At 36.6% G+C, this 26,598-nt stretch overlaps 1 pseudogene; it reads left to right on the forward strand.

The window, feature by feature from the left end:
• The first annotated feature begins 21,260 nt into the window (after positions 1 to 21,260).
• LOC118656508 lies at positions 21,261 to 22,056 on the forward strand (annotated as a pseudogene).
• Positions 22,057 to 26,598: the final 4,542 nt, after the last annotated feature.

Raw genomic sequence — 26,598 nt, forward strand, 5'->3', positions numbered from 1 at the left:
TTATTTGATTAGAGCTGAAATATTCAACATGTTTTAGCACACATGGAATGTGCTTCAGTGGCTCTGCCTATAACATCTATGGGCTGGCCAGACAACTTTTTTTTTTTTTTTTTTTTTGCTGCTTGGTTTCTATGGGGAAGTAGCCAGACTTTTTTTACCTGATACCTCAGGGCTCCAAGAAATTGAAAGGTAAAGCTACAGACCTTCTTAGGGCAAGGCAGGGCACTAATTCAGTGTCAGTTTCACTACATTCTAGTGAAAAAAATAGCTCCCAAGGCCAACACAGAATAGGAGAGGGGAAGTAGAGAAGTCTCTTAACCAGAGGAGTGGCATCTGCATGCAAGAATGGAAGCATTCAGGTGGTCATCTCTGGGATTTATATATCACAGTGCCCAGGATTCTGTTCCTGGTTATAGTTTCTACAAAGAAAGAAGATTTGGTAATAGGCAAGCTCTGTAGATTTGAAATTGTAACTCTAAGACCATAAATCCTAGATAGGTGAAAGAAACTGAAACATTTTTAGATGGTGCAAGGTATATTGAAATCCCAAAATAAACACTATCTGAGTGGCAGAGGAGTCAGCAGAAACTTTAAAGTTTTGTGTAAAAGAATATGAAAGGAGAGCATTGATGGGGAAAAAAAGTAGGTAAAGATAATCTTTAAAGAGTTAGAACAGTGCCTGCCTCTATAGTTTACACAACTGAGAAGAGAGGCAGTTTTCCTGTCAAAAGATATTAATAAAAGAAATAGCCACATGATATGTTCTAGAGAGATGGATGGTCCACACTGTGATTTTTTTTGGAGCCCCTCTTGCTTCCAGAGTGTTATTCACATTGTTAAAAGTACAGTGGAAGTGAGATAAACTGTGTTTGTAATCTGAAAATTTTAGCTTGCTTTAATATATGAAATCTTATCTTATTTTTGAAGGAAGATTGAGGAGGTTGTTATCAGTGAGTAAAAGTAAATGGAAGGACTTATATAAGGTATTTGAAATAGGATATAATGTGCACATTACAGTTCAGGGAATTTGTGGAATCCTTGCATCCAACAAGTAAACAACACTTCTCAGAAACTGAATTACGGAACACTCCCAGACGATTAGAATAGTATCCAAAACGTATACTCTCTCTGCAATGTGTATTTTTATATTGCAATTGAACCATATTTAATCAAATAGTATGTAATTCTACTCCAAAGTGATTTATATTAAACAATTTGCAAAGAAATCATACTAAAATGTTGGTTTTGTAAATTTAACATTTTAATTGAGATGTAATTACACATTTAAAGTGTATAATCCAGTGGTTTTTAGTATATTCACAAATTATGCAATCATTGCTACAGTTTAATTATGGAATATTTTCATCATCCCCCAAATAATTCTGGTACACATTAGCAATCACTTGCTATTGATACCCACCTCTCATACTCAAGTCTAGGCAACCCCTAATTTATTTACCTATATGTTTACTTCTTAAACTGTTTATTGTTTTTGCTCTTATATTCATGTCTGTGATAAATTTTGAGTTAATTTTTTAAGTATGATGATAGGTAAGAGATGCAATTGTTTGGTTTTTGTTGTTTGTTTTGTTTTTGTTTTTGTTTTTGTTTTTGCTTTTTTGCTTGTGAATATCCAGTCATCACAGCACTATTTGTAGAAAAGACGTTTTCCCCCCAATTGAATCAATTTGGCATCTCATTGAAAATCAATTGGACATAGATATAAGTCTTTATTTCTGGATTCTTAATAGTATTGCATTTATCTATGAACCCTGTCCATATATCAATACTACATAGTTTGAATTATGGTGGTTCTTCAACTTTGTTCTATTTTAGGAGTGTATGAGCTAGTAAGCATTTCTTGCATTAACATATGAATTTTAGAATCAATTTGACATTCAGAAAAAGCAGTGGACATATTTACAAGGATTGTGTTGAATCTGTAGACCATTTGGGGGAGTATTGCCATTTTAACAAGATTATGTCTTTCAACCCATGAGCAAGAAATCTTTCCACTTGATAAGATTTTAATTCCTTTCACCAATAGTTATACTAATTGGTGTATAAACTTTGCATTTCTTTCATTGCATTTACTCCAAATATTTCACTTGTTAATGCTATTGAAAATAAGAATGTTTCCTCAATTGAGGAAAAATAAGAATGTTTTCCTCAATACTGTGTAGACATACAACTGAGTTATTAATCTTTATCCTGTAAGCTACAACTTAGATTAACTTGGTTATAAGTTCTAATACTTTTAGTGATTTCCTGAGGACTTTCTATGTATAAGATCATGTCCTCTGCAAACAGTGATACTTTCATGTCTTACTTTCTAGTTTTTATGACTTTTATTGCTTTTTCTTGTCAAATTGCCCTGGCGAGAACTTCCATTACAGTGTTCTATGGAAGTGGTGAGAGTGAACATCCTTGTCTCATTCCTGATTTTAGAGGGAAAGATTTCAGTTTCATTGCAAACTATGATCTTAATTGTGAGATTTTCATAAATGCCTTTAATCAGGGGTGAAAGTTTCCTTCTATTCCTAGTTTGACTATTTTCATAATAAAAGAATGTTGGATTTTGTCAAATTTTTTTTCTATATCAATAGAGATGATCATGCAGTTTCTAAACTTTTATTTTTCTTAAAAAATATTTTTATTGATTTCAGAGAGGAAGGGAGAGGGAGAAATAGAATCATCAATGATGGGAGAGAATCATTGGTCAGCTGCCTCCTGAACACCCCACATGGGGGATAGAGCCCACAACCTCGGGCATGTGCCCTGACTGGGAATTGAACCGTGGTCTCCTGGTTCATAGGTCGACACTCAACTACTAAACCATGCCAGCTGGGCTCTAAACCTTTACTAATGTGGTCTGTTATATTGATTGACTTTTTATTAAATTTAACCAACTTTTCATTCCTCAATAAATCCCACTTGGTTATGCTGTATAATCTTACTTACATGTTGCTGGAATTGGTTTCCTACGATTTTTGCAGGACATAATTCATGTGTAGTTTTCTTTTTATGTATATTCTTAGCCTAGTCTTGGTATAATTTTTGGTTTTACAGAATTAATTGGAAAGTTTTACTTACTCTTTATTTACTTTGATTTTGGGAATATTTTATGACTAATTGGTATTTATTCTTTAAATGTTTAGCATGGTTTCCCAGTGGTGCCATGTAGGGCTGAGTTTCTCTTTTGGAGGAATTACCTATCACTAATACAATTTTTCACTTGTTGTAGATCCCTTTAATATTATACTTCCTCTTCAGTCAGTTTTGGTAGAGTTTGTCTTCTTGGGATTTGTCCAGTTCACTTAATTTATCTGTTTTGTGAGGTAACAGAAGCTCATAGTATTTCTTATCATTTTAAAAATTATTTTTCCTGTAAGCTCTGTACTAATTGTCCTTGTTCCTTTCATGATTTTAATAATTTGAGTTTTATATCTTTTTCTCTTACTCAGTCTAGCTAAATGTTTGCCAAATTTGTTACATTCTGTTTTTCAATGCATCATTTTTGGGTTTCATTGATATTCTTTATTTATTTTCTCTTTTCTATTTCATTTATTTTCACTGCTCTGTCTTACTGCCTTCCTTTTGTTTGCTTTGAGTTAAGTTTCCTTTTATCATTCTAATTTCTTAAGCTCTAATTTCTTTAACTGCATTGAATACTTTTATAAATTCATTTTTTATCTAAATATCTATGATAATAAAAGCATAATATGCTAATTAGACCGGACATCCCTTTAGACATCCTTCTGGATGACCTTCCTGACAAAGCTGGGGCTGTGAGGGAAGCCCAGGTCCCAGGTGCCAGAGGGAAGCCAGTGCCGGCAGCCGGGGGGAGGGGGGGGGGGCGGGGGAAGGAGGCCTACTCTTGCATGAATTTCGTGCCTTAGGCCGCTAGTAGTTTAGATAAAATCTTATATTGGTTATATTAGTTTCAGTTGTACACTACAGTGATTTGACACTTTTATACCTTACAATTTGATCATCCCACCAATGTTAGTAATTACCTGTCACCATGTAAACTTATCACAATATTATTGACCATATTCCCTTTCCATCCCTCTGCTCACCCTCTCCCTTCTGGTAAACATCCTTTGGTCTCTGTTTCTGTGAGCCTGTTTTTATTTCCTTTGTGCACAAGATTCCCTTTTCTCCACAACCACACTGACACATGCTATTTGTTGACATTTTTATAATGGCCATTCTGACTGGTGTGAGGTGATATCTCATTGTGGTTTTGAGTTGCATTTCCATGATGGTTAGTGATGTTGAGCATCTTTTCATCTGCTTTTTGGCCATCTGTATGTTGTCTTTGGAGAAATGTCTTTGCATGTCCTCTGCCCATTTTCTGATCAGATTGTTTAATGTTTTGTTGTTGAGCTGTATGAGTTCTTACAGAGTTTGACTATCATTCCCTTATTAGATATGTCATTTGAGAACATATTCTCCCAGTCAGTAGCTTGCCTTTAGGTTTATTAAAGATTTCCTTCGCTGTGCAGATGATTTTTTAGTTTAATGTAGTCTTATTATTTTTTCTTTTGTTTTCTTTGCTTGATGGGACATGTCATGTCAAATAGTTTACTTCCTATATTTTCTTCTAGGAGTTTTATGGTTTAGGCCTTACATTTAAGTCTTTAACCTATTTTTTTTAAATACATTTTATTGATTTTTTACAGAGAGGAAGGGAGAGGGATAGAGAGAGTCAGAAACATTGATGAGAGAGAAACATCGACCAGCCGCCTCCTGCACACTCCCTACTGGGGATGTGCCCACAACCAAGATATGTGCCCTTGACCAGAATCAAACCTGGGACCTTTCAGTCCGCAGGCCGATGCTCTATCCACTGAGCCAAACTGGTTTGGCAAGTCTTTAACCTATTTTAAGTTTATTTTTATTTGTGGTGTAATAGAGTGGTCCAGTTTTATTTTTTGCATGTATCTGTCCAATTTTCCCAAAACCACTGTTGTTGCTCCAGTATATACTTATAACTCTTTTGTAATAGATTAGTCAACCATATAAGTAAAGGTTTATTTCTGGGCTTTCTATTATGTTTCATTGATTTGTGTGTCTGATTTTGTGCCAGCACTATATGTTTTGATTATTATAGCTGTGTAGTATAATTTAAGATCAGGCAGTTTGATACCTCCAACTTTGTTCTTTCTGAAGAATGCTTTGGCTATTCAGGGTCTTTTTTGGTTTTATAAAAATTTTAAGATTATGTGTTCCAATTCTGAGAATAATTACATTAGTATTTGATAGAAATTGTGTTGAATCTATAAATTGATTTGGGTAGTACAGTCATTTTAAAAATATGTATCCTTCCTATCTATAAGCTTGGTATATCCTTTCATTTATTTGTGTCCTCTTCAATTTCTTTCTTGAATGTATTACAGTTTTCAGAATAAAGATCTTTCATCTCCTTGGTTAAGTTTATTCATAGATATTTTAATTTTTTTATACAATTGTGAATGGAATTGTTTTCGTCTTCTGATTGTTTGTTATTAGTGTATAGGAACATAACATATTTCTGTATATTTATATTTTGATACTTTGATGAATTTTTAAATTTATTTTATTAATTTTGGGGTTAATTCTTTAGGGTTTCTTTTTTTTTTTTTTACTTTTTTTTTAAAATATATTTTATTGATTTTTTACAGAGAGGAAGAGAGAGAGATAGAGAGTCAGAAACACCGATGAGAGAGAAACATCGACCAGCCGCCTCCTGCACATCCCCCACCGGGGATGTGCCCGCAACCCAGGTACATGCCCTTTACCGGACTCGAACCTGGGACCTTTCAGTCCGCAGGCTGACGCTCTATCCGCTGAGCCAAACCGGTTTCGGCTTTAGGGTTTCTTATATATAGTATCATGTCATCTGCAAATAGTAAGTTTTGCTTCTTTGTTTTTTATTTGGATTCCCTTTATTTATTTATTTTGTCAAAATTGCTGTGGCTAGGACTTCCAGTATTACTATGTTGAATAATAGTCGTGGGTTTGTCATATATGGTCTTTATCAAGTTGAGGTAAGATCCTTCTATACCCACTTTGTTGAGAGTTTTTTATCATAAATGAATGTTAAATTTTGTCAGATGCTTTTTTTTTTTTTTGAGATAATCGTGTTTTTATTCTCAGTTTGTTAATGTGATGAATCACATTGTTTGCTTTGCAGATGTTGAACCACGCTTGCATCCCTGGTATAAGTCCTACATGATCCTGGTGTATAATCATTTTAATGTACTATTGAATTTGGTTTACTATTATTTTGTCAAGATTTTTGGCGTCTGTGTTCATCATGGATATTGGCCTGTAATTCTCTTTTTTCATACTGTCTTTGTCTGTTTTTGATATCAGGGTAATGCTGGACTCACATAATGAATTTGGAAATATTCTTTCCTCTTCAATTTTTTAAAAATAATGTATTTTTATTAATTTCAGAGAGGAAGAGAGAGAGAGAAACATCAACGATGAGAGAGAATCATTGATTGGCTGCCTCATGCATGCCCCCTACTGGGGATCAAGCTCGCAACCCAGGCATGTGCCCTTGACTGGAATCAAACCTGGGATCCTCCAGTCTACAGGTTGACGCTCTATCCACTGCACCAAACCAACTAGGGCCCTCTGCAGTTCTTTTGGAATAGTGTGAGAATGATAAGTACAAATTCTTCTTTAAATGTTTGGTAGAATTCACCTGTGAAGCCATCTGGTCCTAGGCTTTTTTTTGTTAGGAATTTTGGTTGTTTTTTTATTTTATTTTATTATTATGGCTTCAATTTTATTATTAGCAATTGGTTTATTCAGATTCTCTGTTTCTTCCTGGTTTAGTCTTAGAAGGTTATGTGTTTATAAAAATTTATTAATTTCTTCTAGATTGTTAAATTTGTTGGCATATAATTTTTCATATCATTCTTTAATGATAATTTGTATTTCTGTGGTGTTGGTTGTAATATTTCCTCTTTCATTTCTGATTTTATTTATTTGTGTTCTCTCTCTTTGCTGCTTAATAAGTCTTGCCAGAGGCTTGTCAATTTTATTTATTCTCTGAAGGAACCAGCTCCTACTTTCATTAATCTTTTCTATTATTTTTGTATTTTCTTTTTCATTTATTTCCACTTTGATTTTTTATTATTTCCTTCCTTCTGCTTACGCTGGGTGTTTATTCTTCTTCTTCTGATTTCTTTAGATATAAATTTAGATTGTTTATTTGAGATTATTCCTGCTTCTTGAGGAAGACCTGTATACTAGTAGCTATAAACTAATCTGTCAATTCCTTCTAAAGTATTTTTCATTTCAGCTATTGTATTCTTCATCCCTGATCTCTTTCTTTCATTTTTTAAATAATTTCTCTTTGTTGAAGTGTTACCTCTCAAGTGTGTTGAGCATCCTTATGACTGTTTCTTTGAATTCTTATCAAGCAAATTATTTATTTCCATTTTATTAGGGTTTTTCTCTGGAATTTTTCCTTGTTCCTTCATCTGGGGCATATTTTTCTGTCTCCCCATTTTGTTTGACCTTCTGTGCTTGCTTCCTTGCCCTTCTAATCAGGTAGGGTTGTCTGAGGTAGTGGGGTAGTTCCGTGCACTCTTGGCATGCCCTACTGTTTAAACTGTAAACCTAGCTGGGTCTGGGCAGAGTCACTTTCAGAACTTAAGTCTTAAGGCCTCTCCAGCTCTGCCCTTCTCTCCTTGGGGCAGGCCTGCAAGCACACACCTCAGCACTTTTGTATTTCTGTGCCCTTTCTGCACAGTACAGCTGGTTGTTACCCTCCAAGGCCCTCTTACTTCGCAGGCAGCCAGCCTACCCTGTTGCTTAAATGATCTGCAGTCAAAGCAAGGCCTGGGCAGGGCCCCTCTGAGAGCCTGATTCTCAAAGCCCTATTCGCTCCTCCCTTTCTCCTGTTGTGACAGCCATGTGTGCATGTGCATTGCTGTACTTTGGTAGCTTTAGAGTCACTCTGGGGCAGTGCATGAACAGCAACAGCCCTCTCACTCAGCCCAGGCCAGCCCTGCCTGTGCGCACTGTTGCTTTAATTGCATGCAGAAGCACAGGGTCTTGGCAGGGCTGCTCTGCCTGCCTGCCCTGCTCTGACCCTTGTTCAGGTGGGGCATTGCCCCCTTGCACAGCCAAACTTTGCTAGTTCTGAACTCTCCCGGGCAGGGCAGGAGTTCCTGTGTGGAACCAGAAAAGCAACAGCTCACTCTCTCCACACAGAGCAGCCTGGTATGTGGGCACCACCAAATCCCTCCAACTCCACACTTCTTTTCTGGCAGCGGTGCCCCACGATCTCCAGACTTTTTCTAGACCTGACAGTGCTGGGTGTGGGTGCCAAAGTACTTTGTCAGCTCCCCACTCTTTCTAGGAGAAAGAACCCCACTTGAGCGCATAGTAGCACCCCACTCTCTCCAGACTTTCTCTGGACATTGATGAATAGAATCCGGTTCCTTCAGTCCGCAGGGCAATGCCTCATCCACTGAGATAAATCAGCTAGGGCTTCAACGTTCTTTTGGCTCTGCACTCTTTTCAGGCATAGGAGCCCCTTGTGTGGGCAGCCCTGTGGGACCACGAAGTAACACCTGCTGCACCGTGGATCAGTCTCTGGGGGAAGGGTCCCTTGTATGCACGCGATGGCACTCTGCTGTTTCTGCTGGATCTATCTCTAGGCAGGGTGCCTGAGGGCATGCTACAGTGCCCTGCAGGTCCCTCTGAGAACCTGGATGGAGCTCCCACCCACTATGCACATTCAAGGGAAACTAAACAATGGCACTCACTGTTTCCTCTGGTCTTTGGTTCCCTCAGCTCCCATAGAGCTCTTGTGGTTCCCAGACCTTCTCCTTGGAGCCACTGTCTCTTGCTTGTTGTGCAGAGGCTGTTAAATTTGCTCCCAGTTGTCACTCAGAAGAATTTGCTCTGAATATAGGTGTACATTTGACACTTTAATGAGGTAGTGAGCTCAGCCTCCACCTACGCTACCATCTTGCCGAAACTCCCCAGGTTTATTTTGATATGAAGTTTTTTGTTTTCATTTATCTCAAAATATCTTTTAATTCATTCACCGCCAGGTACTTTCTAACTCCCCATGTAAAATTTTTGTTTAACTATTATTTACGAGTTTGTGTTCATTAATTTCCACCTTTTTGTAAATGTCCTAAAATTCCTTCTGCTATTGAATTTTATTTTAATTACATTGCATTTGGAAGCACACTTTGTGTAATTGCAAATTTTTTAAAATTTATTGAGGCTTGTTTTAAGGCCTAGCATATGGTCTCTTCTGTAGAGTTTTCTATGCACACGTGAGAAAAATGTGTATTTGGCTGCTGTTGAATGAAATGTTCTGTACATATTTCTTATTTCTAGTTGATTTGTAGTGGTTTCAAGTCTTTAATTTTTTTGTTGATCTTCTGCCTATTCTTTTCTTTCCATCATTGCAGGTGGAGGTATTAAAGAATCGTCTAATAATTGTACAATTTTTTATTTCTCCTTTCAATTATTCATTTTTGCCTCATATATTTTGGAGCTCTCTGTTTATGTGTATAATTTGAAATTAATTATAATTAAAAACACCAACTATACTAAAATGTATGCCATATAGAGTGAAAGAAGTGTTCAAAAGGCACTTTATTGATTAAAAATATCAAGCCCTTTGTATTGATAAAAATTAGTAATTCTTTACTTTGATTTAGGATGTTTGTTAAAAAATGTTAGCTGAACAGATTACATTATTCTGTGATATATTAAATTTAAAAACTATATGGCTTTTAAAGTATGACAAGAAAAATATTCAATAATCTTTGTTATATAGGTTCAATGAAAGAAAACTATAATTCATCCAAACTTAATATTGGTTATAGTATAATGCTGGTTATAGATACTATATAATGTTATTTTTTATTTTTTTGATAATTTTCATACATTGTAAAGTCATGCTAAATAATCAAATCTAATCTTATTTACAGTTTGAAACTACAAATAGCTATCTAATTCTATATAAATTTAGCAGTGAAAGACCTTAATTCAATTATTGAAGTTATTAAGCTCTACAATTTAAATTTCTGTTTAACAGATAGACAGGTAAGAATACGCAATTGAAATAAGTAAAATGAATACTATTTCCACATTCCTTTCTGTTTCCCAAGTTTTCTGTGCTAAGGTAATTTGCACAAGCAAACTATGTAGGAAATATTCATCTCAATTTTATCAATTAAATTTACTTTAATATTTCTTAATTTATATGACTTTATACTACTTTTTTCGAGCAATTAAATCTTAAACAATTTAATTAACTGGGGAAGAAAATATTGGATACACATTATTTTGTTTTAGTATCTTATTTAGTTTGGATAGACATTTTAAAAATCAACAGCTTTAATATTTGAAATGGATAGAAGGGCAGTGAATAGGAAAACCTCTGAGAGAAAATAGTAAATGTTGTGGTCTACTGACTATGTGAATTATACTTGAACAGTTTACCAGAGATGTGTCAAAGATTTATATTGTGCTGAGATATTATTTTTCTCTTCATTGTATAAACTGAAATGCTCTCTGAAAATGAATAGCTCTTTTTTTTGTTTGTTTTGTTTTGTTTTTAAATATGTTTTTATTGATTTCAGAGAGGAAGGGAGAGAGAAACATCAATGATGAGAATCATTGATCATTGGCTGCCTCCTGCACAACCCCTACTGGGGATCGAGGCCATAACCCAGGCTTGTACCCTGACCGGGAATTGAACCTTGAACTCCTGGTTCATAGGTTGATGCTCAACCACTGAGCCATGCCTTGCCGGGCTGTAGTTTGTTTTTGATAACCATAGCTCTTTGTAACTAAAAATTAACTCTATGTACAACTTGAAAATACTGATTCCTAACCAGGTACAGATAAATACTGGTTATTATTAATCCTTCCCCTCCCCCCAAATATTGGTGAAACCTGTGACTAATAGCCAACAGTTAGAGTAGCTTTACAATTGCTCTGTATGTATATGTATGTGTGTGTGTGTGTGTGTGTGTGTGTGTGTGTGTGTGTATCCCGATCTGAGATTGAGAGACAAGATCACACTCAGACTCATATTCCACAATTTAAGGTGTTCATTTTCAGGTTTGATTATAAATTTTGTAGACAATAAGATTTGACATGCTTGCTTTACTGAACATTTCCTTAGTAAATAACCTCCTTTTCCCCCAATGATTTGTGGTGTTTAGGGGAAACACTTTCAGAGAACAATTTGTGGTTAATGCCTTTCCGTAGGTAAAATCCCACTGAGAAGTGCTCTAGCTCTCTTGCTCTGAGTTGTGTTCCAACTTAGTTTAAGGGACTTTAGGGGACACAGTCCTGCTGATTCCACTGTTCTTTCCTGCCTTCCTTTTTTTTTGTAATCTTGACCCAAAAACTATTTTAAGTGATGTCTGATTTGGCTTCCTGTGGTTCTCAAATGTTCGTTGACAAAGGCTTATTGAAAGAATGTGACTCTCCCTTTCTTTTCTTGAATTCAGAGTTTCTGATGTTCATATTAATGTGAAAGGGTCATCCACAAAGAGACAAAGAACACTAATGTTGTAAAGCTTCTCAGCTCTTCTCCTTTATCACAGCTGGGGGAGTCCAAACCATTGGGATCAAATATCCTGAAAAACATCAGCATCTGTGTCATCATTAGCCTGTAGGCTGTGAGGATTATCCTTAAAGTATTCTTCTCTCTGTATCATTCGTCAATTGAAAGCTATAGAAACATGAAATTTTGGGGCTAACGGGCACCTTAAAGGTCAAATAGTCCAACCCCTTTACTTTATAGCATTAAGAAATTGAAGCCTATAATGAGTAGGTTATTTGTCCGTGGGCATGAACAAAGATACAGAAATGGACAAGAAAGTAGTATCTCTGTCTATAGCAAGGGAACTCCACACTGCACTCTTACTACTTCTATGTTTTCCCTTGTTTCCTTAACCTACACAAGATTATGGAATCTTGCTCAGATCCTAGGGAATCTCCTGCTATGATAACTGAGTTGAAAAGATTATGGGCTTTAACATTAAGGATTCACTAGAATTTTAAGTTGCCAGAAGCCTAAATATGCCAAAGTTATTTGTATTTCATTTCTAAACATATATTTGGTTGCCAGTTTAATATCACATCGAGCAAAAACTGTCGTGAATTTTATCCAAAGTGGTAGTGGCTTTTATCTAAAACAATAATAGAAAGTCTCTGTTGAAAATGAATATATTTGATAGAGCACTGTAGGAATAGTGAATATGACTTTCAATGAAGGATATCTATCACAATTGAATTTATAGCCAATATGGTTTATCAAATGACTTTAGGCCAGTGGTTCTCAACCTTCCTAATGCCACGACCCTTTAATACGGTTCCTCATGTTGTGGTGACCCCCAACCGTAAAACTATTTTCGTTGCCACTTCATAACTGTAATTTTTCTACTGTTATGAATCGTAATGTAAATATCTGATATGCAGGATGTATTTTCATTGTTGATGTCATCACACCGGGTACTCATATGTGGGCATATCTGCATGTGGGTGGACCCGCCTGGAGACGGATAGCGGAGCGGTGTCTTGGTTCCTAAGACCATCAAAAATATGTGTTTTCCGAAGGTCTTAGGCCACCCTGTGAAAGGATTGTTCGACCCCCAAGGGGTCGCGACCCACAGGTTGAGAATCGCTGCTTTAGGCTGAAATACTACCTTCAGGACTACTAAAAAAATCAAGATCTTCAATTACATAGTTCTTCAAGGTATGGGTTAACTTGAAAGCTAAATGACTCAGTGTGAGTCATATAGTGATTCCTCTCAGTAAATTACACTTTATTTTTTTATTTTTTATTTTTTTTACTTAAAACATAAAACAGAATTTTATTATGAAATGAACACATGTTAGAACACTTTGAAAAATACAGAAAAGACTAAAGAAGAAAATAAAAATCACCCCAAATCTTACCTCTAAGAGAAAAATCATTATTATATTTTTGTTTACTTTCCATTTTTGTAAATTACACTTTAATGAGGACTTCTATGTTATGCTTGTAAAAGTAACTCAATAAATTTCTTTCCCCTGGGATAATAGCACATTTCACTTGAAGAGATTCTAGAAGTAAAAGGAGCATATCCCTTACTTATGGTGATATGACATAAATGTGCCTGTTCCAAAGAAGAGGAAAATATAATAACATTGTGTTCATTTTGAGATAGAATAAAAAAGATTCAGAGAACCAAAGAAGAAAGCAGAACAATTAACTATTTTCCTAAATTTGTTTAGAGATGCAAATGCATATAGAGATATCGGGTCCAAATTTCCTCTGAATGAAGCAACATTCATTTAGTCTGATTTCAATGCTTTCCATTAAAGTGAATCTACTTTTTTAAAAAATATATTTTATTGATATTTTACAGAGAGGAAGGGAGAGAGATAGAGAGTTAGAAAGATCGATCAGCTGCCTCTTGCACACCTCCTGTTGGGGAATGTGCCCGCAACCAAGGTACACGCCCTTGACCGGAATCGAACCTGGGACCTTTCAGTCCGCAGGTCGACGCTCTATCCACTGAGCCAAACCGGTCAGGCAAAGTGAATCTATTTTTGTTGTTGTTGTTAATACTCACCTGAGGATACTTTTTACATTTACTTTTTAGAGAGAGTGGAAGGGAAAGGGAGAGACCTAGAGAGCAACATCGATGTGAAAGAGATACATCGACTGGTTGTCTCCCACATGCACCCCAACTGGCGTCAAGAATCCACGCTCTACCACTGAGCCAAATCAGCTAGAGCAGCGGTTCTCAACCTGTGGGTCGAGACCCCTTTGGGGGTTGGACGGCCCTTTCACAGGGGTCGCCTAAGACCATCGGAAAACACATATATAATTACATATTGTTTTTGTGATTAATTACTATGCTTTAATTATGTTCAGTTTGTAACAATGAAAATATATCCTGCATATCAGATATTTACATTATGATTCATAACAGTAGCAAAATTACAGTTATGAAGTAGCAACAAAAATAATTTTATGGTTGGGGGTCACCACAACATGAGGAGCTGTATTAAAAGGTCGCGGCATTAGGAAGGTTGAGAACCACTGAGCTAGAGCAAGTTGAATCTACTTTTTATGAAGTTGTCTCTTTAATTTTTAACTAAGATTTTTTTAAAAATTAAATTTATGGGAGTGACAGTGGTTAATAAGATCATATAAGTTTCAATTGTACATTTCTATGACACATGATCTGTATATTGCATTGTGTGCCCACCCCCCAAGTCAAATCATCTTCTGTCACCATATATTTGGCCCCCTTGCCCTTGCTCTTCTACTCCCCTCCTTCCCTCTGGTGACTTATGAATCTGTGTCTATGAGTTTTAGTTTTATATCAGACAGATGAGTAAAACCTTCTTCCACAGATTGAGTGAAAATCTGCATTCTTCTATCTACTTCAAACATATACTTTTTATTCTTTATAAATTTATGTTAAATTTCCAAAAGAACATTTGCAGCAATAAGGCCAATTTCCATTTATTTGTGTTAATGAATGAAATTGATAATATTCACAGCTAAAAATATATTTTTAATTGTTACTAAGCAGTATATATTTGTGGCACTACTTTTACTTATTCCTTCTGTTCATTTCTAAATTTTCATGTTTTTTATATGAAACTAAGTTCTTAAAAGAGAAACAGATAAAATAGCATGTTTATATTATCAAATTATGTTTTCATTTTAATTTATATAAGCATAGTGGAAATAGCATTTTTATTGATGATCTTGGCTTACATGAAAGATTCTCAAGAATTGCATTTCTTGAAACTACAAAATTATTGCTTAACAGGAATTGTTTAGTGTGAAATACAAGAATTTAAAATTTTTCATATTGAAAAATGTATGGTCTTGTGTACTTTTCAAATTTGCAATAATTAAATTTTATAAGTGATTAAATGTTTATGTTACTGCAAAAATGCAAGGGCAGTTTACTGAACATTCTAGGCCACATGAATTTCTATGGAATGTCATGTTCAACTTTTGAAATGTGTGTGAAGGGCCAGAAAGTCATATGGATGATATTAATGATTTGATTGATTTGGGACTTTTCTGTGAAAAGTGATGACCAGTTCAAACCTCCAAGCTTTTTCCTCATCACTGCCACTTTTGAAATTAGAGAAGGTCAAACATTTGAATACTAACACCTGGGTATTCAGGGCAAGGATGTATGCAAATGGTAGTAAGATTGGAAGCAAATTAGCTCAGGTCCATCTGAGTCTATGAGTCTTTTCCTAGCCAAGTAGAAGAGAACTCTCCTTAATCTGAAATCTGCTAGCCATTATGATTCTTAAACTTTAAATGCGTAAGAATCTCCTTCTCAGAGGTATGAGGCCTTAGGTGTGAGGCCTGTGCAGTAGTCTCCACATTTGGTTTAATGTTTTGCTTCACCATCTAGATAGTCTTTATATGTATTACATATGTGTCCTTATCCCCCCCATTGCCCTCCATCCCCCCACTCATGCCCTAATTCTCCCCTTCCCCCCATGCTGTGTCCATTGGTTAGGCTTCTATGCATGCATATAAGTCATTTGGTTGATATTCTTAATAATTTTATTTTGAAATAATGTTTTGTAAGTGAAATTCAGTGGGGAAATTGAGCATATGCATTACCAAAGGGAGATACATGCAACAAGTTTGCCCCTATTTCCTGCACATTATTCACATATAGCATTTGTGATGCTCTTTGATCATAGAATTGTGGTTGACCCCATGCTTGGGCATTCAGCCAGATTCAAAGCGAATACAAGTAAGCATGTTAAATCAGTGACCAAGTAAGCAGAGAAGCAGTCCTGAAATATGACATACTAAGAAATGTGAACAACCAAAGAACCCCATCGTATCCTTTCTTACTTTTGTTACTCCCCTGTATTGACTAACCACTTATGCTGAACATGATGACATGGAAGGAGAAGGAAAGATAAGACAACTCATAGTTTTTTTCAACTTTTAGTCCTTTCTTACTCATCACTAAGCTTAAAATAGAAAGTGCTGGTAGAATGTGTGCATAACAGGAAATGAAATAACAACTGAGTTAGTTTTGTGGAACATTTATTTTTCTAGTAAGAATGAAATACATAAGCATGCATTGACTAAAATTATGAATTATGTAAATTCAGTAATTCCCTATCCATGTTATAGGCTCTTAATATTTGCATTTTAAACCAGCATTACACAATATAAAAATAAACATAAAATTAATGTTCATAATTTAAAATTTTTTTTGCTTGAACAAAATAGCAAACAATAAACATCATGACAAGGTAAGAGAGAAGGCCTACAGCACAAAGGAAAAGGCTGTATACTTTACAACTTAATGGCATGTTTTTTTCCCTTCTTTTTTAAACAAGGGTACACATGTTTTCATTTTGCAGTAGGCACTGATAATTACATTGTTTTTCAATTTAAATTTTATTTTCAATTACAGTTTACAATTAATATTATTTTATATTAGTTTCAGGTGTACAGCATAGTGTTCCCCTAATATTTCTAGTACCCAACTGGCACCATACATAGTTATTACAATATTATTGACTGTATTCCCTATGCTGTACTTTACATCCCCATGACTATTTTGTAACTACCAATTTGTACTTTTTAATCCCTTCTTTTTTTTTTTACCCAGTCCTTCAATCCCTCTCCCTTATGGCAACCATCAGTCTGGTCTCTGTATCTATGAGTCTGTTTCAATTTTGGTTACTCATTTATTTTGTTCTTCACATTCTCTATATAAGTGAAATCATGGTGTTTGTCTTTTTCTGACCGACATACTTCAATTAGAATAATACCCTCTAGGTCCATTCATGCTGTTTGAATAGGTATAGGGTGGGATTGGACATCTGCTTCTTTAATAAGTCATGATGCAGGTAGTATATAGAACACATTGTCCCTAGAGCATTCATTTGATTTTTTGAAATATAACCTTATACTATTATCTGTATTTACATGCATATAGCTCTGATTGCATAAGATTGCAAGATCCATCAAGGTAAGACATATGAAATACTTGAGGTATCTTACAGTTTTAGCTGAGTGTCTTCCATATGGTATATTTTAAGAGCATATTTGTTTATCCTATCTAATAAAAGACAAAAAGGATAATTAACTGTACCTCCACTACGCTTCCCATTGACTAATAAGGGTGATATGCAAATTAACTGCCAACAAAGATGGCGGCCAATAGCCACACAGCTGAAGCGAGCAGGGGGCTTGCTTGCTCCATTGATGGAGGAAGCCAAGGTTCCCTGCCTGCCCGGCTCTGAGCTCCAGAAGCAACAATGTTTCAATTATAGAAGCTAAACAAAACCCAGATACCTGCTTTCAGCTGGCCACAGCCTCAGAGTTGGGAGCGCCAGTAACGGCAACAATGTTTCAATTATAGAAGGTAAATAAATCCCAGAATAAAAAATAAAAAAATAAAAAATAAAAAAATAAAAGGAGAGGCTGCGAGCTTCAGTCGCCCGCAAGCCTGAAAACGGCCATCAGCCCCTCACCCAGACTGGCCAGGCACCCCAGTGGGGAACCCCACCCTAAAGGGGGTGTGGCCAGCCTGAAAACAGCCATCAGCCCCTCACTCAGGCCAGCCAGGCACCCAAGCGGAACCCCCACCCTGATCCGGGACACCCTTTAAGGCAAACCAGCCGGCCCCCACCTGTGCACCAGGCCTCTATCCTATATAGTAAAAGGGTAATATGAAAACTGACCCTAACAGCAGAAAGACTGGGAATGACTGGTCACTATGACACACACTGACCACCAGGGGGCAGATGCTCAATGCAGGAGCTGCCCTCTGGTGGTCAGTGAGCTCCCACATGGAGGAGCTCTGCTCAGCCACAAGCCAGGCTGATGGCTGCCAGTACAGCAGTGGTGGTGGGAGCCTCTCCTGCCTCCTCAGCAGCGCTAAGGATGTCTGATTGCAGCTTAGGTCTGCTCCCCGCTGGCAAGTGGGCATCCCCCGAGGGCTGCCGGGCTGCCAGAGGGATGTCTGATTGCCATCTTAGGCCCAATCCCCTGGGGAGCAGGCCCAAGCCAGCAGGTGGTCATCCCCTGAGGGGTCCCAGATTGGGAGAGGGCACAGGCCGGTCTGAGGACCCCCTCCCCTCCGAGTGCACAAATTTTTGTGCACCGGGCCTCTAGTTAATTATATTATGAAGAGATATCTGATATTAGTCTACCCAAGTAGTAGTAAATAAAATAATTTTCACAACAAAATTAAATTTTAAAAGTACTGTCACCCATTGTGACTGTCATGACCTATTTAAAGTATACATTAATTTATAGGGCTAAAACTAAAGTCATTCCCATCTAAAAATTATAAACATAAAACATTTCTTCCAATTATTTATAATTAAAAAAAACTGTTGAATGCATAAATATGCATTCATGTTTTAAACCAAGATTTTTTTGGAAGAAATTTAGTGGCACAAATGTTTTTCTAAGTGAAATCTTGTATGTAAATTCACTATTTTAAATAATTATTGGCAGAACTGTTCTATTGAAAGAAAGAACATCCAGCCCATCTTCCTATTGACAGACTGTATGGCACAATGTGAGGAGAAGGTGTTGAGTTTACAAATAATGTAATCACTAAGTGGTCATTTCCTTCCAGAATCCTCCATCTAAGATTTAAAATGTACATGCTACTAGTACCTTTCAATTTAAGTTAAATTAAATTTTGTTAATATTCACTTTTAAATTAGGCTCAAATGCCCTGGAAATACTGGGGGAAATATTCTGATGATTGCTAGGACATTAAGCTGTTAAAGAATTTTATAAATAGGCCAACTAAGTTATAGAAAATGACTATGTAAATAAGTAAAATAAATAAATTAAAACCTAGTTGAGTCACCTGTGAGAATGAATTTCAATTTTATTCTATTACTTATAAAGCAAGTGCAGAAAACAAGAGGTTATTTAGTTTGGAGTTCTGCCATCTAACCTTTACAGAATGAAATCCCTAAGTAAAGACTCTTACAAATGGGAATGTGTGAAGTTATTCATAAATTCAGCAGCCCTTTTTAAAAATGTCTGGGAAAAGTGTTTTATACATGAATGCTCCATAGGGTATAATCATTGAATACTTATTGAAGATTACATATGGGCTTCAGTCCTGTGAAAAAGGTGATCTGACTAATAACAGATTGATGGATATGAAAGGCTCAAGTACTTCTAGTATTCCAGGCCAATTATCTGTGAACTAAGGAGGACTTCAACGATAGTTCATAATGAGTCATTTAAAGCTGTTACAGTCAGTTAGGTTAAAATCCCTGTTAAATATTGGCCTACATATGGTTAGTCAAGGCAGATGAAAGCAAGTTTGTGCCTACCAGCCTGCTGTCAGTTAATAGCCCCAAACCACAGACCTCAGTCAGTTTCTGCAGTCCTGAAAAACTATGGTGTTTTATTTGGGACTGTATTCATAGAAACATAACTTGGAGCAAATGTATCCTACCTTTCATAAATCTTTAATTTCATAGGTTTTCTCGCTTGAACCAAGACTGCAATTTCTATGGTTATAGTTTGATCAGTATAATCAACTAGTTCTAAAGTTGTGATTTGATTTTGTGAAGTTTCCTGACAGCCTTAGGTGGTAGTTTCTTCTGTATGTAGAGTGTGACTAAATTATACCACAGAGGGTTTCTGAGTAGCAGTTTATGCAAATGAAATGTTTCCCATATCTCATGCTCCATAATAATAACAATCATTGGAGCTTAAAATAAGAAATTGGGATAAGGAAAAGTTTTGCATTCTGATCATTTAATATAACATTTTTCTTATTGTGTATCAAAATAAGTTATTTGAAGAAAAAAAAAAAAATATATATATATACACACTAGAGGCCCAGTGCATAAAAATTCATGCACTGGAGGGGGGGTCCCTCAGCCCGGCCTGCCCCATCTCACAGTCCAGGAGCCCTCAGGGGCAGGAGGCAACCTGGTGATCAGGGGAAGGTGACACCCCCATCACACCTCTGCTGTTGCCACTACCGGCAGCGCAAACCTTGGCTGGCCCTGGTTATCTGAGCCTCGGGCGGCTCTGAGTGGCTGGGCAGCTGCCATCTGAGGCTTGCCTGCACCTTGGGCTGGCCCTGGGCGGCTGGGAGGCTGAGGGGACTGGGGGACTCTGGAGGCAGGCACACAGAGAGGCTGGGCCTGGCCTTGCTGTGTGCCTGCCACCCCAGCAGGGCTGAGGGGACTGGGTGCCGCCATCTTGTGGCTGTGGGTACCACCATCTTTGAAAACGTGGCAGTCAAGTAGCATATCCCCTCCTTATTGGCTGTGGGTGCCACTATATTGAGGGCATGGCAACAATTAGCATATTCCCTCCTTATTGGCTGTGGGTTCTGTCATCTTTGAGGGCGTGGCAGCAATTAGCATATTGCCTCCTTATTGGCTGTGGGCGCCACCATCTTTGTGATGGTGTGATGGTCAATTAGCATGTTCCCTCTCTATTAGATAGGATATTGTTTCCATGATGTATACATCCCTTATTTGTGCTAAAAATCTAGAAAGGTTTTTAGAGCCAATTTGTTGGAAAAGCTTGACATGGCATTTTGTGAAGACAATGCAAGATAAAGTTCATGGTGGAGTGAGGGGGATTGGTCATGAATATTTGAGATGATATGAAGTAATTTAAAACATTGACAAATCCATTATTGTGCTCCCTGTTCTGTGAAGGAGAGCTGGATAGTCATACAGAATGCTGTCTTGTACAGCAATTCCATTACTATTAGCAACGAAGGTACTGACCTTGTCAACAATGGACATACACTTTTCCCTTAATAGGAATCAGATATTTAGGCTCTGATATCTATAACTATTTCAGAGAGATTACAATTTCAGCAGTTCTCATTATTCATTCTCATACCTCCTTCTAGACCACACTTCGGCCCATGCATGTAATAATGAGAATATGAGTTTACATGTTGATTACAAGTGCCTGACCATATACATATATGAAAGGTATTTGGCTCAAATACCTTATTAAAGAAACACTATTTTAAAAATATTTTTATTGCTGACCTTTAAAAAGTCTATGACAGTCGAAATAGTGTAATGATAAAAGTGATCTAATTATAGTTCAATTTGATATGCCACCCTTGCAACTTTAATACCTTCAAACACATATTTGATTATTATTTTCAAAGTCTACAAAAATCTTCTATATTAGAAATGTATTTGCTGCCATTGCTCCTTACTCTGGCTGCATTGCCAAGACTCTAGGACTTACCATCATGGATACTCTCTTGGAAGCAAATAGCACTTTTGCCTTTACCTTTTTTCTCATCTATGAGCATCTCCTCTGCCTGGCCCTGGTCTTCATGAGGCAAAAGGAAACACCTCAGCCCAGACGGCCCAGGCACTTTCAGTAAAAGCAGTGGCGGAGGTGAATATGCCCATCAGGGTTTCTAATCGCGTGTCACCAAAGTCAATAGGACTGAGACATAGCACTTGCTTATAACTGCCAACAGGCTCTTTGGAGAAAAGTCTTATGATGCTTATGATTTCAACTCATCTTTCAAAGATTCCTGCCGCAAATTCTACCAAGCAGAGATGGAAGAGCTTGACTTCTTCAAAGCTACAGAGGAGGCTAGAAAACACATCATCACCGGATGTGTAACTAACAAGACAGAGGGTAAAATTACAAAGTTGCTGTCTCCAAATTCAGTTAATCAAGTTGCTTGTCTGGTTCTCATGAATGCCATCTACTTCAAAGGAAACTGGGATAATCAGTTTAACAAACAGAAAGCCCAGGGAAGACCATTTAAAGCCAGCGAGAATGAGGAGAAACCAGGGCAAATGATGTTTAACGACATGGAGGCTGTCCTTGGCTCTCTGGGCATGACTAATGCCTTTGAGCGGATCATGGCAGACTTTCCTGGAATGTCGTCTGGGAGAGACTGTCGTTTCTGTCCAAGGTCATGCACAAGTCCTTTATGGAGGTCAATGAGGAAGGCACCGAGGCTGCAGCCTCCACCTGGGCCATCACGATGTTTCAATGTGCAGGAATCACCTCCAGGTTCTTGCTGACCATCACTTCCTTTTCTTTATGCAGCACAGCAAAACCAATGGTATTCTGTTCTGTGGCCAATTCTCCCTCCCTTAGGGGAATGGTCAGTATTGCCTGCAGCCCTTCTCCTGTCTCCTACCGACCCACTCTTCCTCTGGCACTTCACAATGTGCCTGAAATCCAAAGTAATCTTCGGTGACAATCCATAAATAAAGAGCCTGATTTTGAAGAAGAAAAAAAAAGAATGTTTTACACCCTCCCAATACTTCATCTTAACCTCTTCTTCTTGTCTTCTGTCACATTTTCATTCATTCCATCATTATTAAAAATAATTTTTGATCAAAGATGAGCTGCTCAAAACTCATAGTTTCTTCCTTCAATTTTTGTTGTGCCTCTTCATTTCACCCCATGGAGCAAATGAATGAGAGAGGAGATATTAGAGAGATGCTAGTCACTGTTAACTGGTACACAGATATATCCAGTAAATAAATAAAAAAAAAACACCTCAGAAATGCCTTTTGGACACTAATGAGACATATTGCTTTGAGCAAAAGTGACATGCCAGATTATTCTTATAAAATAAAACAGCTTGACAGCATTCAGCTCTCTCCCCCCTCGCATGACCCCGATAATTTTTCCTGGCACCATTTGACTCTACTAAGTATATATTTACTCCATAACGATCCCCAGCAAAGGACTATGGGGAGTAATACTGTTGATACATGCAGTACAAGACATTCTTACTTGCCCTTCCCCAGTTGTGCTGGCACTTGCTGACAGTTGTAAAAACTTGTTGTTGTCATAAGCTGAGACAACTCCAAAGGCACACAGGGAACAGATGTATGCTATAATAATAACAAGGTGCCACTTAAAAAAATACTTTTCAGCTTAGGGCTGCATTTAAACCTTCAGGTACAGTTCATGAAACTCATAATGTGGGAGAGTGAGTACTGGTGGTGTCTTTGAGAGTCTCTGGGGGAAAAGACTCTGAGATATTGTTACCATTATCACCATCTTGCTAACTGAATCACAGTTAGTGCCTGGGTTATTACACCTGAGGGAGTGACTTACTACCCTCTAGGTTGAAATAAAGGGCAAAATGAGATTCTTTCATTGTAGAAAGGTGGAACAAACTCAGGACACACAAAGGAAAAGGCACACTATTCAATCTCAATCTTTTAAAGATCGAGATCTAAATTAAGCTGAATATGCAATCCTCAGTTTGGCCATATAAATTAATTGAGCATACGTTGCACCTAAACTGAATACAAATGAAAATCTTTATACAGTTAGGTACACCCTTCCTTCTGAAATATATGCGTCTTATTTTTGTAAAAATGCAGAAGCAAAAGCAAAATAAAACAGGCAAGAAAATTTCGTACCAAAGCAGAGTTGTACTTGAAAAGGAAAGGATGTTAATGTCCTACAAACTGCGTCATGTTTTATCTCTCAGTCAGTTAAGTTGTAAAATTGTAAGATGCTGTTGAAGTAATTCAAAGTAAAAGTAATATTGAAGTGCTTTCATTTTTATTCACTCATAAACATTATAGTATAAATGCTAGACTTCTTTTCAAACCCTATAGATAGAACTGAGAGTTCTAGCTTTAAATATCTGGAAAGGAAATATAAATTGTATATTACACTTGAACCTGAAATATAAAATGGTCATTTTGTTTTGATGATGAAAAGTTGAGCCCTTTAACAATGCTCTATTTTACTCAGGAGTTGAATTTTTTTACTCCTTTCCCTGATGTGATTAAATTTGTATTTCTATTGTTTCCTACTGCGATCCAGATTTATTTTAAAAAAGAATTGAGTGCCTTGTCTGTTTATAATAGTTCAAATATAGAATAGTAGATGAAACCAATGACTCCTCAAAGTAAATTCTAGCCTGTGATTCTGTACTCATGTGCTCAATCTGCATGATCTGAGAAATGGTTAAAAAAAGAAAATATCACTGGGACAGTTTTCTTAATTATTTTCCAGATAAGTCTTAATGATTAGGACTTTTAAAACACTTGTGATATGTTTGCAAGTAACTAAACTGGGATATTTTATAGGAAAGAGTAGAGGGTGCTGGTTGAGCACGCATATATATATATATATATAATTGATTCTAGAGAGAAAGGGATAGGGACAGAGAGATAGAAACATCAATGATGAGAGAATCATTGATCGACTGCCTCCTGCAAGTCTCACACTGGGGATGGAGCCTGCAACCTGGGCATGTGCCCTGGCTGTGAATCAAACTGTGACTTCCTGGTTCATAAGTTGATGCTCAACCACTGAGCCACACAGGTTGGGCTGGTTGAGCACTTTTGACTGGACCAAGTGAGCATGTGATTTTGAATGTGAAACATGGAAATAAAAATAGTTGTCTGTGCTTAATCATTTATTCAGCACCTGAGGCAAATCAGGTTCCTAAAATCAATTACTCCATCGAAGAATAATGGCAGGGAACAAACACTTTATCAGCAAACTTGTGTATTTTGTATTAGTTTTTTTGTAATTTTAGACATAAATCTTTAACGTGGCGTTTGTGTTCAACCAACATTCTCTCTTCTATCCAGGTGTTGACAACACAATAGGATTGGTCTATTTTGAGTACCTGAGAGGAAAATTGTAATATTGATATTATTACATTATCAGAAGACTGATACTTACAAAAAAATGTTTCTTCACTCAGGGTAACAAAGTATTGGGGAAATTTTGGAGAAAAATATCTCAATTTTATCAGTTGATATCTTATCTTATATACAGATATTTATATAGATCTCTGGGAATGTTAATCCATTTTATGATGCATAGTTATATAAATATAATTCTATATATATAAAAGCCTAAGCAATCGTTCAACCGAATGACTGGTAGCTGTGATGTGCACTGACCACCAGGGAGTAGACACTTCAACTGGAAGGTTAGGTTGCTGCCGGGGTCCAACCAATCAGAACTGGGCGGGATGGGCCAGACACACCCTGGAGCCTTCCCACAGTCCCTCCCCAACTGGCCAACCTCCTGTGGTCCCTCCCCAGCCCAATCGGCCCTTGAAATGGGCCAAACATACCCTGGATCCCTCCCATGGTCCCTCCCCAGCCCCGACCATGCACTGGTGGTGTTCCGGATTGTGAGAGGGCGGAGGCCAGAACCAGGGACCCCACTGGTGCACAAATCTAGTTTTATATATTACTATTGATATTATTAGCAAGCAATGGTAGTTTTGTTTTATAGCTCTTTATATCAAATCACAAATGCTGTATTTTGACTCATGTCAGAATAGAAACAGACCATTTTTTTCTGTTAACTTTCTCAGTAAATACTAATATCTTATGGTTTGAAAGTTGTCAAAGTGAACTTAACATCAAATTGTTTAGATACACATTCCCTAAAATTACTTCAGACTAATACTTTTATTGTATTTTGTTTAATATTGACCAAATATAAACTTCTAGATGATATGGATAAAGGAAAAGGGACACAAAAATTATTGACTGAAATATGAAGCTAGCTTTTAATGAGCACGGCTTTGAGAAGTACTAAACTTAGAAGTTGGAGCACAGAATATCCCTATTTTTTCATCTCTAACTTATTTCAAATGGATAGATAATATGATACCAAAACTGTGAATATTAGTTTATACAGTGAAATATAATTGAATTGCATACTGAGTAGGAGCATGGTTGATGGATATTATTGTGTAAAATGTGGTACAGTTTTGTTCTTATAATTAGTAAACTTGAAGGCTGTCACAAAATAGTGAATATTAAATGCTTACCTGTAGTTGATAATTATATATTTGGCTTAAGCTTGATGATAGTTATATTTCTCCTAAGTAGCTAAGCATGGAGGAGCACTTCTTAAAAAGAGTCCAATTGAAATAATATTTTAAGTTTGAGACATTTATGATATGTGAGGTAAAAGGCCATCTAATTCAACATGAACCTACTAGCCATGGAAGATTCACTACACCCATTTAAAAGTTTTATAATGTAAAATTTTTGTTATTCACTTAAAATTTTCATAGTAAAATGTATGTACATTTTATGTTTATATGTATAATCATAATAGGTCACTTGAAATGTCAACACTATTACAAAACTTATCATTTGTAATGTTTATTTTCATAAAATTTTATTTTATTTCATTATATTGTGCTATTGTGCATGTTTTATAGGTATTGAAGGCCCAATCCTTCCTTTGTCGTCTGCATTGTACATGGAATAGTTATATTAGGCAATTTGTGTATACTTGTTCTTCTTAAGCCACCTAGGTGCTTGCTGAAATTATACATTTAATCTTTGCTTGAGCCATTAAGTTTTGTGAATGCTATCTTGTTGAAAGTTTTTATTATAATAAGTGGATATTATCCCATCATTCCATCCATGAATGGAGGATATCATTATGAGAATTTTCCAATGGATGATCTAAAGAAAAAGTTTGATTATTTTTGTTTGAAGGAAATGCAAAGGGATTTGCATTTCCAAGTGATAGACATCACTGATCTATAAAATTGTGTCTTGCTCTTGCTTTATTTCAGATCTCATTTTGGTCTCAAAAGAAAAGCA

This window comes from Myotis myotis, unplaced genomic scaffold (genome assembly GCF_014108235.1).
Source record: "Myotis myotis isolate mMyoMyo1 unplaced genomic scaffold, mMyoMyo1.p scaffold_m19_p_5, whole genome shotgun sequence".
Classification (NCBI taxonomy): domain Eukaryota; kingdom Metazoa; phylum Chordata; class Mammalia; order Chiroptera; family Vespertilionidae; genus Myotis; species Myotis myotis.